Below are 18,675 nucleotides of genomic sequence, written 5' to 3'. Positions count from 1 at the left end.
CTTCAATCAAAGCCAGTATCTCTGCACTGTCAGGATATTTCCATCTTATCCTGGATCCACCGAGCCTCTTCACTGCTCCTATGGACTCGGGGTTACTATTGAGATGGCTGTGCAGGACGCCGCCTACTCTATGATGACCATTATGCGAGTCAGATCTGGTCTATTTCGGGACTCTGATTTCCGGTATATGCCAGGATCACTTCCGGGAGCACAAGGGTATCTCCAGGCTATTTATGCTGACCCCACTCAGGAGGATTCACGGACTCGCACCACTGCTGAGATGCTCGAGGATAAGGACCGTGAAAATCGGGCCTTGAGGTTAGAGCTCTTCAATAACCGTGCTGACCACTGGGCCACTTTGACTCGGTTCGCACCGGCGGTGCAAGCTGGATTTTCAGATATGCGCGATCTCTATCCTATGAGATCTGCTCTGCCAGACGTGATGGTTTGGCGTGATGTAGGAGGCATCACCCCACCTCGCGGTCCCCGCAGGCCACCGTCTGTTGGTCCAAGGCCTCATCCTAGCCCCTATGGTCCACAAGCTCCGCGAGATCGTCTGTTTCCGAATGATCATGTTGAGCTCCCAGGCTATGGAGGTGACTTCTACGAGGACTACTACGGATCGGTCTGAGTTAGTGGTAGTATCACTAGTTCGCACTAGCTGTGTCGTCTATCGTCCCGCGTGACTCGTGGGATATGACCTAGTTTGTACTCCTTCCGGAGGTGTAGAAAAATAATGTATAGGAGCTTGGAATGCCTCCGATGAGATGTAATCCTCTTTCACCGTAATAGTACTTTGTTTGGTCTTGTACTAAACCCTGTATGGTGTGTATGACGATGGAATAAAGAAGTAGTTTCTGTATTTACCATGTCATACGGATGATCATCTTGCATTCCGAATTATTCCTTACATTCTGTATCCTATGTCGGAATTTTATCATTCTGACTAAATCATTGTCTTGTTTACCTAGGATGGTCAACACGCGCGCTAACCCTGCTTCTCAAGAGCAGGCCGAAGGCAGTGAAGGCAGGAATGAAAATCTGCCTCATCCTCCTTCACTAGCCGAGGTTATGATGGAAGCTGAGAGAAACAAGCGGGAGACCAACCGTTTGCTGGAGCGTATTGAACAGAATACAGCACACCATCAGAGGGCTAACGTGGTGTCACTCAGTGATTTTATCAAATTGCATCCACCCACATTCCACCACTCCGTCGAGCCTCTCGACGCTGATGACTGGCTTCGCAGTATCTCTCACAAGCTGCGTTCCGCGCTAGTAGCTGAGGCTGACAAGGTCACCTTTGCTGCATATCATCTTGAAGGCCCCGCCAGTCTATGGTGGGAGAATTATGGAGCTATGCGCCCAGCGGGCCATGTCACTACTTGGGCTGAGTTCAGTGAGGCTTTCCGTGAACATCACATTCCGGAGGGTCTCATGGACCGTAAACGTGAAGAATTTTGCAGTTTCACCCAAGGCCGACTTTCTGTGGATGTTTACAGCAGGGAGTTCGGTAATCTCGCACGATATGCAACCGAGGAAGTTTCTACTGACGCCAAGAAGCAAGCAAGGTTCCGTAAGGGCCTTAGTCCTGAGCTTCGCCGTGACCTCCGTCTGCATGAGTGCACATCTTTTCAGAAACTTGTCAACAAAGCCATCAGTGCTGAAACTGGTCAGACTGACTATGATGCAACACGCAAGCACGGCCGTGATATGGGTTCCTCATCCGGTGCTGGTCCTCAGAAGCGCCGCGTGTGGGTGCCCAACACCGCCCTGCCACCCAGGTTCACACCGAGGCCATCTTTCCAGGCGCCTCGCCCTGTTCAACAGTCTGCACCGGCCAAGCCCTATGGGGGTCCAACTAACAATGCTCCTCCACGTACCAGTTCCGTGACTTGTTTCAAGTGCGGGGAATCTGGTCACTATATGCGTGAGTGTCCCCAGACCAACCCCAACCAGTCTGCTAAAGCTGTTGGCCGTGGCAAGCCGACAGGAAAAGTATTCCACGCCAAGCCGGTCACCGCTACACGTGGCCATGTCAACTGTATCTCTGCCGAAGAAGCTCAAGAGGATCCCAACGTCGTTCTCGGTACGCTTCTTGTTAATTGCCACCCGGCATCTGTTCTTTTCGATACAGGAGCCTCTCATTCTTTTATATCCGAAAGTTATGCTCGTTTGCATAACGTTGCATTCTGTGACATGCCATCCACTATGGAAATTTCTACCCCTGGTTCTAGATGGCAGACCTCTAGGGTAAGTTATGGAAATGAAATCCAAGTCGACAGACTTGTTTTCCTCGCGTCTTTGATAGCCCTTAAATCTTCAGATATTAATATCATTCTGGGTATGGACTGGATGTCGGCTCATCATGCCCAAATCAATTGCTTCTCTAGGACTGTTCAACTCACCCATCCTTCGGGAAAGATAGTCAATGTCTTGACCCGAATAGCCAAGCGACAATTATATTCTCTTAACGCCAGCCCTTTGCCAGACCTTGAGGACGTTCCGGTAGTCCGTGACTTCCCGGATGTCTTTCTAGAGGAATTGCCAGGTGTCCCACCTGACAGGGAAGTTGAGTTCGTAATAGACCTCATTCCAGGAACCGTTCCGATTGCTAGAAGACCTTATAAGATGGCACCCCTAGAACTAGCCGAGCTTAAGAAACAACTCGATGAGTCCTTGAAAAAGGGTTTCATCCGACCTAGCTCATCTCCGTGGGCTTGCCCCGTCCTATTCGTCAAGAAGAAGGATGGTACGGACCGGATGGTTGTAGATTACCGACCTGTCAATCTGGTCACAATCAAGAACAAATATCCGCTTCCCAGGATCAACGACCTGTATGATCAGCTCGCTGGATCCTCAGTCTTCTCCAAGATGGATTTGAGGTTGGGCTACCATCAAATCAAAATCAGAAACGGGGACATTCCTAAAACGGCCTTTGTTACTCGTTATGGCCAATACGAGTACACCGTCATGTCCTTCGGTTTAACCAACGCTCCAGCCACCTTTTCTCGGTTAATGAACTCAATCTTCATGGAGTACTTGGATAAATTCGTTGTAGTTTACCTCGATGATATACTCATCTACTCCAAGAACGAGGAAGAACATGCCGAACATCTAAGGCTAGTGTTGCAGAAACTTCGAGAGCATCGCCTTTATGCCAAATTTTCTAAATGTGAATTCTGGTTGCCAGAAGTGACCTATCTGGGTCATGTAATATCTGGTAAAGGTATTGCTGTTAACCCTGAGCGAGTTCAAGCCGTCCTTAATTGGACTCCACCTGAATCGGTCAAGCAAGTTCGGAGTTTTCTGGGCTTAGCGAGCTATTGTCGTCGCTTTGTCGAGAACTTCTCCAAAGTTGCCAAACCTCTAACCGAACTCCTCAAGAAAGATAAGAAGTTCGAGTGGACTCCACAATGTGAGCACAGCTTTCAGGAACTGAAAAGACGCCTGATCTCTGCTCCCGTACTGGTACCGCCAGACTTCTCCAAGGATTTTGTTATCTACTGCGACGCCTCGCGACAAGGACTAGGTTGCATTCTCATGCAAGATCGACACGTAATTGCCTACGCTTCACGGCAATTGCACCCACATGAGGAGAATTATCCTACTCATGATCTAGAGCTTGCAGCCGTAGTCTATGCACTTAATACCTGGCGACATTACCTCCTCGGTAACCGTTGCGAAATATTCACTGATCACCAAAGTCTGAAGTACATCTTCACCCAACCGGATTTGAATCTCAGGCAAAGACGTTGGGTTGAATTGATCACAGACTTCGATTTAGGGATAACCTACACCCCAGGGAAAGCCAACGTCATGGCTGATGCGCTAAGTCGTAAATCTTATTGTAACAACCTGATGTTACAACAAAGTCAACCGCTTCTCCATGAGGAATTTCGGAAGCTTAACCTTCACATTGTTCCTCAAGGTTTTCTTTCCACCTTGGTGGCGAAACCTACTCTTACGGATCAAATCATTGCTGCCCAGAAGCGAGATAAGGGAATAGCTAAGATCAAGGAGAACATTGCTAGCGGAGGTGCTAGTTGTTTCTCCACAAATGATCATGGTGTTGTGTACTTTCAGAACCGTCTAGTGGTTCCCAAGAACCAGCATCTACGGCAGTTGATCCTTAAGGAGGCTCATGAATCTCCTCTCACTATTCATCCCGGTAGTACTAAGATGTATCAGGACCTACGCCAGAGGTTCTGGTGGACTAGGATGAAGAGAAAAATTGCTCAGTAGATTGCAAATTGCGACGTCTGTCGTCGTGTAAAAGCAGAGCACCAACGGCCTGCTGTTACCCTTCAACCCTTAGCTATTCCTGAATGGAAATGGGATAAAATTGGTATGGATTTCATTACCGGTTTTCCGAGGACCAAGAGAGGGAATAATGCTATTTTCGTCGTGGTCGATCGTCTTTCCAAAGTAGCCCATTTCCTACCTGTTCGTGAGAGTATAACCGCTAGTCAGCTGGCAGACTTATACATCTCCCGAATAGTGTCCCTTCATGGTGTTCCTTTGGAAATTAACTCGGATCGTGGAAGTCTTTTCACCTCTCGATTTTGGGAAAGTTTCCAAAATGCTATGGGAACCCAAATCTCGGGGCGAGATTCTTTTGAGTGGGGGTGAGTTGTCACACCCTAGCTAGTCATGCATTAGAGTGTTGCATCATGTTTACTCTTTCATCAGAAACTTGAAATGGGGATCTGTGAAACCCTCAGAATCATTTTGAAAATGACCCAAATAAAAATTTCTCCAAAAGGGTCCAAGAAAATGCTCATGTTGCTCTCTGAAAATATTGGACAGAGATAAAAATCAAACCAATATTTTTAGTGGCTCATGGACATTTATTTTGGGAATTTGGAATTAATGCATAAATATTTGCATTGGAAATATATTTCTATATATATTAATATATGTCCAAATATTATGCCAATTATAAAGGAGCTCTGGAATAATATATCTAGCCCCTACAAAAATTGGCATAAGTTAAATAAATGATTTAATATATTATTTAAATCAAAACAAATGTCAGAAATTAGAAAACAGAAAAAAATAAAAGGGAGAAGCTTACCTGGGCTCCTCCCTGTGCAGCCCATCCAGCTGGCCGGCCCAGCCAGCAGGCGGCCCAGCCCGTCTCCCTCCTCTCTCGTCTTCGTCCCGACAGAGGGAGGGGAGTGTGGCCGGCGCGCGCGCGCCACCGCGCCACGCCACCTCTCTCCCTGCCTGCCTGCCCTCCCCTCCTCGCCTCGATGCCCCTGGACGACGCCACGCCTCCCCCCTGCTCTCTCTCACTCGCCTCGGCTCTTCCCTCCCATCCCTCGCTCTCTCTCTCACACAGCCGAACACCACCGTCGCCGCCGTTCGCCATAGCAGCCGTCTCCGGCCACCCCTCGCTCCCCCGACTAGCTCAGAAGCTCCGCCACAACCCCCTCTTCCTCCCCACCGCTCCACGGGCCTCCGGAAGCCCTGCATCGCCGCCACATCGCCGTTCCCCTCTTCGGGCTCCGACCATCATCGCCGTCGAATTCGCCGTCTCCAGCACGTCTCCGAGCCCGCTTCGACGCCCACTGCAACCGCGGTGAGCCCCCGAGTCGTTTCCCCCTTCTCTCCTGGTCTCTTTCGACCTCTAGGCCTTAGCCCCACCTTGGCCGAGAGCTCCACGCCGCCGGCGATGTCGCCGTCGTGGCCACGGTCACCGTAGCGCCCAACCGAGCACACTATCGTGCTCCACGCCTCACTAGGAGCACGCAGCACGCACCAACGCCTCCCCAAACACCCTGCAACGCCGACTCCGACCGCACCCGAACTCCGGCGGCCGCAGCCGAGCTCGCCGCCGTCGACTCCGGCCACCCCAGGCCCAGCCACGGCCACCGTTCGACGCGCGGGAGCAAGAGCTCTCCAACGAGCCCAAGAACGGCCTCGCCCGTGCCCTGTAGCGCGATCCCGCATCGCGCCGCCGTCTCGGGCCTCGCCGGCGTCACGTCGCCGGTGGGTTTGACCCACTTTGACCACGGCAGGACCCCCCCTGAGTCCCTGACAGGTGGGCCCAGCCCTGTAGCTAATTAGGATTAGCGCTAACCACTGTTAGTTAACCCCCTGACACTGACCAGTGGGCCCCAGCGCCACTAATCCCTAATTAGGATTAATTTAACCCTGTTAAACCCCCCCTGTCACTGATGTGTGGCCCCCACACGTCAGGTTTGACCCCAGCCAGCCGCAGTTGCCTACTGACGTCATGCTGACGTCATGCTGGCGCAATAACTATAATTTCTGGATTTAATTTAAATCAGGAAATTCCAGAATATAATTTAAACTTCAAAAATTCATAACTTTTATTCTGTAACTCCAAATTGGACAAGTTATATATGAAAAATGATCAGAAAAATCCAACCTATCCATCTGTACTATTTTCATGCATGATTAAACAAGTTAAATTGATGTTTTAAGCAGAACAAGGAAAAGCACTTTAAAAGGCCATGTTTGAGTTTGAAATTTGAATCTATGATTCAAATTTGTTCAAACCCTTCTGGTTTTAGTTGCATTAGCCCAACACACTCATATTGCTATGTTTCATGCATGCATCATATTGTTGCACATTGTTTGGTGATGGTTGTGTATCGGTGTCCTTTGCGACAGGTTCTGCCTCCGAGGAGTACCGTGATTACCCTAACGAAGAACCGTATCAGTGCATCGAACCATCAGGCAAGCAACCAACCATTTGATCATATCGATACAATCCCATGTTCTCGCTCCTGCTCTCTTTTACTGCATTAAGACAACGCGATTCAAACTGCTGTGTGCTACGGTAGTTGAACCCATTTCCTCTGCATGACCTGTCATTGCCACAGTAACTAGATGAAACCCACTAGCATGTGTAGGAATTGATTGAGCCATATGTATGTGTTGTTCCTACCTTGCTATGCCTGCTATGCTTAGAGTCGTGTCAGGTCTGGTTCATCTGGGTGATGGGCTAGAGTGAAATGATTATGTCTGTAATGAGAGTGGTGTGGTGAACACGATTTGGTAAAGGTATCGATGAGAGGCCATGTAGGAGTACATGGTGGGTTGTTTCATTGAAGCCGACCTTAAGCACTGAGATCTGTATGCGTGATTTAAGATACAGCTACTACCATGCATTGGGCCCTGAAATATGACCCCGCTCGACTTCTTATTCACCCTAGCTCTCTGTCCAGGAGTTGCAAGTAGTTTCTGGTGTTTGTAGCCTACTGGAGGCCGTGGACAGCGCTGACCGTAGGGGTGGGCTGTGATGCGGTAGGTACGTGGCCGGGTGTACCGAATACCCGTTAGGTATCTCAGGAACCCTGTTCACATCGTTCGGGGCCGTATGGGAAACCCCGGCCGGACTCCCTGCGGATGGAACCTGAATAGGCGATAAACCTGGACTAGAGGCTTAAGTGTTTAGGTAGGTCGTGGTCTACACCCACGTCGGCTTTCGCTTGAAGTCTGCCGAGCACATGTCGTGTGCAGACGCTAAGTGGTGGAAACATGTATGAAGAAGTACACCCCTGCAGGGTTAACATGATCTATTCGAATAGCCGCGTCCGCGGTAAAGGACTACTTGGTTGCCTATACAGTTCATAGACAAGTAAATGGAAACTACTAAAAGCCTCAAGATAAGTGTGAGTGCCGAGGATGGCTCTTCCGTAGGAAGTCGGAGGTGGATCCTCGGTAGTGTATTGAAGTGGTGAGTAGTGGACTCGTGTGCGAAAAACCAGTTCAAGTTGAAGTATCGTAGGATAGTCTAGCCAAGAGTCAAAGCTGGCTTGCTGCAATAACTCCACCAACCCTTCTTGATAATGTGCATGTATGTAGGATCTGATGTAAGTCTTGCTGAGTACCCTTGCACTCATGTTGCTATAATCTACATTTTTACAGAAGACGCTGCAACCCCTTCTGATGGGTTCTATGTAGACGTTGACATCAACGAGTAGGCTAAAGACCCAGGTGGTGACCCTGAGCTTGTGAAGGACCACGTAGTATAGCTAGGCTTTCCAAGCCTCTTTTATTTTACTAGTTGTCTGTACTCAGACAAGTTACTTCCGCTGCTGGTTTGTATGACTGTATGACTTGTATGTTGGGTCGTGAGACCCGTACCTTTGTGTATGTTATGTATGGCTCCCTGAGCCTTAAATAAAGTACTTGTGTCGTAGAGTCATGTTGTGATGCTTCGTTGTATTTGCACATATCGAGCATATTGTGTGTATGATTGAAATGCTTGGTATGTGTGGGATCTGACTATCTAGTTGTTTATCTTTAGTAGCCTCTCTTACCGGAAAATGTCTCCTAGTGTTACCGCTGAGCCATGGTAGCTTGCTACTGCTCTGGAACACTTAGGCTGGCCGGCATGTGTCCTTCTTCGTTCCTGTGTCTGTCCCTTCGGGGAAATGTCACGCTTTGAGTACCGGAGTCCTGTTAGCCCGCTACAGCCCGGTTTACCGGAGTCCTGCTAGCCCAGTGCTACAGCCCGGACCCACTTGCTGATGACCGACACGTTCGAAGCTGGGTCATGGATGCCTGTCCGTGTAAGTCTGTGCCACTTTGGGTTTACGACTAGTCATGTCAGCCCGGGCTCTTTATCATATGGATGCTAGCGACACTATCATATACGTGAGCCAAAAGGCGCAAACGGTCCCGGGCAAAGGTAAGGCGACACCCGTGGGGATACCGTGCGTGAGGCCGCAAAGTGATATGAGGTGTTACTGGCTAGATCGATGTGACATCGAGTCGGGGTCCTGACAGTGCTTCCAAGAGCCGCGTGCAAATGCTTGCATCTTGGGTGGCGCCCAGGCCCCAGCCTCACAATGCATCTTCAAGCAGTTTGCTCGCGAGGTGAATGCAGTCCTTCCCAAGCTTGAGGCCATGCGCCCTCTCAGGTGGTCTTCGTGCGCGATCATGTTCAGTTCCGCAGACCAGCTCAAGTGTGCGGCAATGGCCGGAGTCCTCCCGATGCTTTGCTCCCCAGTCATCAGCAACGTGCAGGTCACCAGGACCCTCATCGATGGCGGGGCAGGACTCAACGTCCTGTCCGTCGAGACGTTCGACAATCTCCAAGTGCCGTACGACCAGCGTCAACCGACCAAGCCTTTCTCACGAGTCACCGATGGTTCCACTGTTCCAATTGGGCAGGTTCGCCTTCCGGTCACCTTCGGGCAACGCAACAACTACCGCACCGAGCTCATCGACTTCGACGTCGCTTACATCCGCTTTCCGTACAATGCCATCCGCGGGTACCCAGCCCTAGCCAAGTTTATGGCAGTGACTCACCATGGTTACAATGTCCTCAAGATGCCAGGAAGCGGTGGAGTCATCACCGTACCCTATGAAGAAAGGGACGCAGTGTGCTCGCTTGAGCGTGCGTTCCAAGCCGCAGCAATTGAAGACCCAGATCACAGGAGCGGGAGGCCTCCTGAGGCGACCCTCAAGAAGAAGAAGACCTCACCTGGCCCGAGCCACAAGGAGGCAGGCACCTCCGGAGGTACTGCGTCAGGATTCACGCCCGATCAGGGAGCGCCGCCCTCTCATGCATAGGAAGGCGCACCCAGTGCCCTCCTCAGGCAGGGCTCGGGGGCTCTCTCTTGGAGAGACGTCAACCTTGCCAAGGTCGTGGGGGAGGCGCTCGGGCACCAGTTGGAGGGGTGCTTTCAAGCACGCTTCCCTCAAGAAGGCACAAGTCAGAGGAGACCAAACCCTCAAGAATTCATCGCAAGGAACACCCATGAGCTACAAGAGTCCAAAGTCATGCGCGGCAGCTGCCGCTTACCTTCCATGGCCCCACATCCAGGCGAGGATGGAGGACTGCACGTCTGCGTCGACATACCAGGGCTCAACCGAGCCGCGTCCCTGGAGCGCCTATGGCCTTCAGCCATAGGGCGCTGCGAGGGACCACCTCACAGCTATGTTCGCATGCCCTTCGGCCTGCCGAGAGCGGTCGCCGCACATCAGCGCCTGTTGAGGAGCATTCTGGAGGCTCAGGAGGTCAGGCATCGCGTGGTCCTGGCGGAGATGGCGGTGGTACCCGAAGACCTGCACGCGCCACCGGAGCCTCCCGAGGCCCCTGGGCCTGGGGGCTCGTGAGGGCCGACGTCTTCACCGCACATCGCTCACTTCCTCAGCATCACTTCATCTTCAACAGCACCAGGTGACATCTTTCAGAGTTCTACTTTTAGCTGGGAGCGCCCACAGGGCTGCACCATTCCCAGGCCGCATGGGTCCGTCCCCGTGACATGTATCCATTTTGGTTATGCTCTTTATTTACCTTCTTGGGGCGCCCCTCGGACTGCATCATCCCCACGCCGCTCGGGCCCGACCCAGCGGTAGTTGCTTTTCCAGCATTTACCTTAGGATGAAGTTGTTCTTTCACGCTTAATCTGGTTCCCATAATTATCACCTACTGCTTGTCGCCATGCAAAGAGCTTGCACGTTAAAAGGGGGGCGCCTGAGCATCGCAACTCATGGGCTCTCACTGGCTCTCCAGCCCTCACCCCTGGCCTTGACCCATGGCATCGCGACCTGTCATACCAGCAGTGGCTGAGCTCGCTCGAGGGCCGGGACCTGAGGATGTAGAGCATTTGCATTCTAACAACCCTGCAGGAACACACCATGATAAAGGCCCAGAGCCAGGCGCAACCCGCCTCAAGGTAGGGCCTCGTGAGTCCCGCGCTGGCTCACGGGTGCCCAGATACACCTCTCCTAGCCCTACCATGCCGGCCACATGTCAGGGCGGGGCTGTACACGCCCCGGGGGCTCCTCCCGGAGGGGAGCCCCCTCCCACGCACCAGTGGAAGCACCATGCTCCGCGCTGGCTGACGACACTGCCAAGGAGCGGCTATGCCCGTATACATACGGAAGCACTATGCTCCGCGCCGGTGATAAACAACTGAGGGCAGCCCACGGCCGTACCAACCTCAGGGAGCCCAGAGCTCAGTGTCCGGCACCATCGCAACTCCTCCCCTCGGGAGTGCCGCGCGAGGGGGCTGGACACGGGGGCTACGCCCGGGCCTCTCCCGAGCACACGCCACCCAGCCTGGTCCCTTGGACCTGGTCGTCGCGCGCCACTCCCCGAGCGGAGCCAAGGTACGAAACCCGTTTGAGCGTCAAGGGGGACTCCTGAGCATCGCGACTCAGGAGCCTAACTTGCCACATAGCCCCTCACTCCTTAGTCCTGTCCATGGTTTCCGGTCGGGGCTAACGCTGGGTGAGTTATGCGCGGGGCCGGCCCCTGCCGACGTAGAATGATCAATCCACTTCTCGCTGCCCCCTTCCCTACTTTTTGCTCGCGCATCAAGGGGGACTCCCGAGCATCGCGACTTAGGAGCCTAACTTGCCACGTAGCCCCTCACTCCTTAGTCCCGTCCATGGTTTCCGGTCGGGGCTAACGCTGGGTGAGGTACGTGCAGGGTCGGGCCCTGCCGACGCAGAGTGTAAGCAAGTAGGAGAGGAAAATGCAAATTCCAGGAAATTCAAAGCAAATATTACAAGCCATAAGATTGTTCCACAACGCCAATTTAACGCGTCCGTGAGGCATGGTGCATGTGCAGGAATAAAACAGGATGGAAGTCACGAAAGGATCACTCCCCAGTAACGCCGTCACCGGTGGTGGAATCACGCTGGACGGCTTCGCCTCTCAAGGTCGCGAGGCTGGTGGCACCGTGCCCGGGCAGGACGCTGGGGGAGCGGAACTTCCCCAACAAAACCTCGGCTCGGCCTCTCACGGCCTCAGCGGCGGCAGCAGCACGGTCGCCGCTCACGGGCTCCAGCAGGCTGTCGAAGTCTACATTGGGGTCACGCGGGTAGACATGGCTGAGGACACGCGTCAACGCCGCAGAAGACAGGGCACGCGCCCCGGCCTCGACCATGGGGACAAGGCCGTCTGCGACGTCCTCAAGCGCATCAACCAGGAAGGGGAGCAGCTTGGCGGGGCCGTCCTCCGCACCAGCCAACGGCTCCTCCAGGACGCTCTCATACAGCGCCTTCAGTATGCCATGGGCCTTCTTCTCCAGCTTCGGGAAGGCCACCCAGTCCTCCATCAGGACCTTCTCCTTGGCGTCCAGCTCGGTCCTCTCCGCCTTCAGCGACCGCTCCAGCGTCTCCAGTCGGCTGTGGCGGTCATCGAGCTTGGCGTCCCGGTCCTTGGTGGCGGCCTCCCTAGCCTTCATCTCCTTCTCCTTCTCCTGGCGGTTGTGCACCTCCTTGGCGAGTTCGTCGCGCAGGCCTTGCAGCTCGGCCTCAAGCGTCTTGCAGCAGCCCTGGGAAGTTACAGCGTCGCCCAGGGCAGCGTCGCGAGCGGCCTTGGCTTGGTTAGCGGCCCGCTTCTCCTCATCGGAGGACGACACATCCTGGCTCAGCACCGCTCGGACGGAAGCAGCAGAACGGGCCCAGCCAGAGGCCAACTCCAGGCGCCCGGCCACCAGATGAGGGTCCGCACTCAGGAGATCCTCCCGCAGTTGGCTCAGCTCATTGGCAACCTGGCCCAGGACAGCGGTAGAGGGAGCAGAAGAGACGAGAACCTGTGGAGCAGGCAGAGAAGATGGCAGCGTGACCACGGCTTGGCAGGAAGGGACCTCCTGAGCCTTGGCCGTCGCGGTCGCAGCGTCGGCCACAGTCGACTCCAGGTCTAGCGGGGCGACGGGGGCTGACTACTCGCCGGGGTGCCCCAGTTGGCCTCGCGAGGGCGGTAGGGTCAGAGAGGCACGGGCCTCGCCGTCCTCTCCCCCAATAGCCGAAAGTTTTGCCCCGGCAGACGGGTTCGCCCTAAGCGGGGCCGCAGAAGCCTCTTTCAACCTCTTGGCAGCAGTTGCCGGCCTGGTAAAAGAGCACAAACATCAAGCCTCAGCGGAAGAAACCAAGCAGAGCATGAATCGAGCACTTACTAGACGTCGTCCGTGGACTCAAGCAACCTCCGGCCAAACTTGAAGCCCGAGAGCCTGCAGCGGGGGCAGCCTTGGGGGGCCCGGAAGCAGAAGGCGCGTCGGGAGGGATGGAGCTGGACTTGGACCCCCCCCCTCCCAGTGACCAGAGCAGACCCTAGGAGAACCAGGCTCGACCTGCCCTTACTCGTGACCGAGGAAGAGACCTCCCTTCCTCGCCTGGTGCTGGCCTCGTCATCGTCCGGCATGGAGCGGAGGGCCTGGGACCTGCGCCGAGGGAAGGACTCCCCCCAATCCTCGCTAGTCTCCTCCGAGTCGGACGCTACCTCCTCCGCCTTTTCCCCGCTGGAGCTGCCGGAGGACAAGTTCACCGTCGCCAGGACCGCCAGATCTTCGGGAGCTGCCGTGGGCACCAACCCCTCACCGTTGAAGGTGGGCATGGCGTTCACTACCTGCTCCCAGTCGTCACGAAGGAACAGAGGGACGGGGCGCCCACCAGGCTCGCCACGGCTCCCCCAACCAAGGAATGGAGGGCCGCAGTCAGATCCTCGTCGGTCAGGGCCTCGGAGCTCAGGCGCAGGGCGCCGTCTGCTCCTCCAAGCCTCCACAGTGGGAGCGAGTGCTCCTGGAGCAGAGCCACCCGGTGCTCCAAGAACTCCCTCAGGAGCGTGCCCCCAGTCAGCTTTGCCGCCCCCAAGTTGCTTGGCCTTAGGTCCGCGTTCATCCTCCTCAACACCGCCTTCACGCGAGGGTCAACGAGCTCCGCGCGGGACCATGCATCAACGGACTTAGGTTGCCCCATGGGCAATACTAGACGAGGGTGGAGGCGCCTGACATCCATCATGACCCACTTGCTCCGGTAGCCTTCGATCCTCTTCCCAGGCTTCGAGATGGCATTGGAGCTGGACTATGCAATGAAGCTCGTGCATGTGGAGACCTGAGCGCCAGAAACCCGGAGGGAGAAAAAGTGGCGTCGCAAGGCCACCGAGGGCTTCACACCAACATGAGCCTCGCAATAATAGGCAAAAATCACCAGGAGAAGGATAGAGTTGGGGTGGAGATGCAGGGCCTCAAGTTGTATTGGCAGAGAACGGCAAGGAAGAACTCTGAGAAAGGAGGCACCAGACCGGCGATGATGGCGCTCACGAAGAACGGGTAGAAGGTGCTCCCCTTTCCCTCAGGCTGGTCAGAGCCGACCTTGAGCACGGTCGCCCCTTCGCTGCCCTGCACCACCATCATCAGGCGTGCGAGGGCGAGGTTCTTCTCCGACAAATTCAGGGAATCCAGGTCCGGCGAGTACCAAGCATCAGCCGGGGACTTGCGAGTCGCCATGGCGTGCCGGATGCGAAGGATTGAGACGGATCTGGAGGATTTCGGGAGCAAGAGGGAGGAAAGCGAGAAAGGGGATCTAGGGAAGGACAGACGAGACGGACGAGAGCAGGGCAAGTAAGCCTGGCCAGGGCACCCCCTTTTTGTTAGTCATGAAGTTGCCAAGGCGTCGTGGGAAGTGCATACGCCCACGTCCAATCAACCGCCACGCGCTTGCCCCGTCGCTTCTCTGCTAAGCCAAGCCCGCGCGCGCCTTGGGCCCGGGGGCTACTGTCGGCGTTCTGGGAACGGGGGTCCCCAGACTTTCCTACCTGTGGCCTGCGGCATGGCTCAGGTGGGGGCCCAGCGCGGCCCATCTTCATCAGCCCAAGCTCAAGACCCTCATGAGGGGCCAAGCCTCGCGGGGCGGACGACAGGAAGCTTCCTCGAGAGCGGCCTCATCAGGCACACTCGCGAGGAGACAGAGAGATCAATGCAAGGGTACCTCGCAAGGATCCCATGACGCAAGCCATGACGATCAAGGCCAGGCGGGCGCCAGGCGGGCGCCAGCCTGCGCAGGGTCCTTGTTTCCCCTTTGGTGCAAAGGGGGCAAGCATAGGCCAACGATCAGGCAAAGGTTACCATTCCGGTGCAACGAGACCAAGACTAGCCGAGCGGCAGGATGGAGGTCACCGTGGAGCCCAAGACGGCATCATCACCAGTGCTTTTGGCAGCCGAAGACCACCTTTGGTTAGGATAACTTGTACTAGATGTTCCCCTTCAAAATGGCCTATTGTTGGCACCCTTCCCGCTCAATTATTTGGGGAGAGGCCCAGGGCCTCTATAAATAGAGCTAGCCACCACAGAGTAGAGGGACGGCTAGAAATCTGGTAGAACCCTAGCAGAGATAGAGAGAGAGGCGACTGAACTCACCCTAGCAGTTCATCGCACCAGCTCAAGAACACCTCTCGCGAGGCTGTTCTTCCTTTGTACTGATCCTCATCTGCCCCTGAGGCAATCCACCATACCACACACTGGAGTAGGGTATTACACAACAACGATGGCCCGAACCAGTATAAACCTCGTGTCTCTTGTGTTGTTCATCATTTTCATCTTAGTTCGCACGAGAGGATCAGACGTAGATCGGTAGGGGAGAAATCTCCGTGCGGACCCCAGTGTTCGAACCTCAAGGGTCTGCCGGAACCCGAAATCCGACAGTTTGAGAGACAAAGGTACCTTCCTTAGTTTGCTTGATTTGCAAACCAAGAATGAATTTGAGTTCACTCATCATAGACATCTCAAACATCTCCGACATTAGCTTCCCAAACTTTTCACTAAAATGAGGGTTAGTTGATCCAAATATAATATCATCGACATAAATTTGGCATACAAATAGTTCTCCACTAACCGTTTTAGTAAAAGGAGTAGAATCTATTTTTCCAATTTCAAAGCCTTTTTCAATAAGGAACTTGGTCAAGCATTTATACCATGCTCTAGGAGCTTGTTTAAGACCATAAAGGGCTTTGTGAAGTTTGCAGACATGATTAGGTTTCTTACGATTGACAAAGCCGGGAGGTTGCTTAACATAAACTTCCTCCTCGATTTCACCATTTAGAAAAGCACTTTTAATGTCCATTTGGTACATGGTGATATCATGGTGATTAGCATAAGCAAGTAAGATGCGAATGGACTCAAGTCTAGCAACGGGAGCATATGTCTCACCATAGTCCATACCTTCGACTTGTGTGTATCCTTGGGAGACGAGACGTGCTCTGTTGCGAACCACTTGTCCATCTTCATCTTGCTTGTTGCGAAACACACATTTGGTACCCATGATGTTGTGGTTGTTGTCGGGCTTCTCGACAAATGTCCACACTTGATTTCTCTCAAAGTTGTGTAGCTCTTCATGCATAGCGTTTATCCAGTCCGGATCCTCCAATGCTTCTTCAACCTTCATAGGTTCAATGCTAGAGATGAACGAGTAGTGTTCACAAAAGTTAGCCAAACGAGTTTTAGAGCGAGTGATTCTCCCAGTTTGGATATCATTGTAGATTTTCTCCACGGGGTGATCTTTTGCAATTCTTGCTTGAACTCGTGAAAGCTTTTGCTTGGGTCTTGGTTGAACATCTTCTTCATCTTGTTCTTCTTCTTGGCCTTCTTCATTGTTAGCGTTGTCGTTCTATTGTCGTGGTGGAGAAGGAGGATGTTGACGTTCGTCTTGGTGCACTTCCTTGTCTTCTTCATCTTGGTGTGTCCCACCTGTGGATGCTTCCGTATCAACTCTTGGTTCACCTTGTCATGAGGTAGAAGCTTCCACTTGGACGGACGAGGTACTCTCCTTCATCTCCGTTGGACGAATCTTGCCAATAGACAAGTCTTGGATTGCTCCCGAGGGATCTCTGTCTCCTACATCAATTCGAAATTGCTCTACTTGCAAGCCGTTAGATCATCAAACTCCACATCTACCGTTTCTTGAACCTTCCGCGTGAAATTGTTGTAGACACGGTATGTGTGAGAGTTTGAGCCATAACCAAGTAGGAAACCTTCATGAGACTTAGGAGTAAATTTAGAACGGCGATGCTTATCAAGAATGTAGCACTTCGAGCCAAATACTCGAAAGTATCCAACTTGGGGTTTTTTTACCGGTGAGGAGCTTGTATGCCGTCTTGCCGAGTAGCTTGTGAAGATACAAATGATTTGTTGCACGACAAGCTGTCTCAACCTCTTCCGCCCAAAAGTGTTTTGGCGTCTTGTACTCATCAAGCATCGTTCTTGCCATCTCGATAAGAGTCCGGTTCTGCCTCTCGACAACTCCATTTTGTTGAGGTGTGTACGTAGCTGAGAACTCATGAGCGATCCCTTCTTCGTCAAGAAAGGTGTCTACATTTGCGTTCTTGAACTCCGTTCCGTTGTCGCTCCGAACCTTCTTGATCTTCACGTCAAATTGATTTTGGGCCTTCCTAGCAAAGTTTTTGAAGATCTTTTGGACCTGCGATTTGTCATCAAGAAAGAACACCCACATAAATCTTGAAAAATCATCAACTATGACCAGACCAAATGAGTTACCACCGAGACTCTTGTAGGCATTTGGACCAAAGAGATCCATGTGAAGTAGCTCGAGTGGTGTTCTTGTGGTCATGATGTTCTTAGCACGATGACTTCCTCCAACTTGTTTCCCTGCTTAACAAGCACTACAAAGTCTATCCTTGTCAAATATGACATCGTTAACGCCAAGGATATGATTTCCTTTAATGATTTTGTCAAGGTTTCGCATGCCCACATGGCCTAGCCTTCTATGCCATAACCAGCCTTTAGAAGATTTAGCAATTAAGCAAGTTCTAGGTTGAGCCTTTTTAGTGAAATCAACAATGTAAAGATCTCCTCTGCGTATACCGGTAAAGACCATTTTATGATTATCTCTACGAAACACTTGGCAGTCTACTTCAGTAAATAGGACATTGAAACCGAAATTAGCAAGTCTAGATACTGAAAGTAAGTTATAGCCAAGAGATTCAATGAGCATGACATTTTGTATGGAGCTATCATGTGATATGGCCACCTTACCAAGGCAAACCACCTTACCCTTTGAATTATCACCAAAAGTGACATACTTTCGAGGGCCGTCGTTTCTAGCAAGCTCACAGAACATGTCTTTATCTCCGGTCATATGATCAGTACATCCACTATCAAGGACCCATTCCTTTCCTCCAGCCATGTAGCCGCGAAGATTTGCCATAAGACCAAAGTGTCTCATCGCATCATCGAGATCATAGTCACTATCATCATCCTCATCATAGTATCCATGTTCAACATCATTTTGTGATTGCTCAATTCCTAGAGAGGGTAATTCATTAGACAAATGATCATCACAATGGTCACCTTTATGAATTCTAATAGCTTCATATATGATATGGCTAATGATCCCAACATTTCCTATGGCACGCATGAGATTGGTAAGCTCAAATAGACAATCACCAAAGCTAGGATCACTAGAATCCATCTTACTCAAAGCAATAGACTTATGGAGAATTTTGTCTAAATTTTTCAAGGAATAATCTGGAAATCGTTCCTCAAGAAATTTCCATATAGTATAGGCACAATCAAGAGTAGGCAAACTAGCAATCAAATTTTTGGGCAATCCTCTTAAGATAAGATTGATAGTTCTAAGATTGCGAATCATGTCAAGATCCTCTTCGGGTGTGGGATGCAAGGGATCAATATGAGGTGCACAAGGGCTAGCAATGTACTTGTTCAAGTGATATTCATTGAAAATCTCAAGCACTTCATTTTTCCACTCATGAAAATATTCTCCATCAAGAATAGGCACTCTATGTCTAAGACTCCCCAAAGTAGACACATCCATCTTCCTCCAAAGGTGTTTAAACCAAGGCAATGGAGACCAAAGGTATGATACCAATTGAAAGGATCGAGAAGAGGTGTTTAGAGGGGGGGGGGTGATTAGACACTAAGTACCAAA

Source organism: Triticum dicoccoides, chromosome 3A (genome assembly GCF_002162155.2).
Source record: "Triticum dicoccoides isolate Atlit2015 ecotype Zavitan chromosome 3A, WEW_v2.0, whole genome shotgun sequence".
In the NCBI taxonomy this organism is placed as follows: Eukaryota; Viridiplantae; Streptophyta; class Magnoliopsida; order Poales; family Poaceae; genus Triticum; species Triticum dicoccoides.
The sequence above is the reverse complement of the archived record's forward strand: the minus strand, read 5'-3'. Positions refer to the sequence as shown.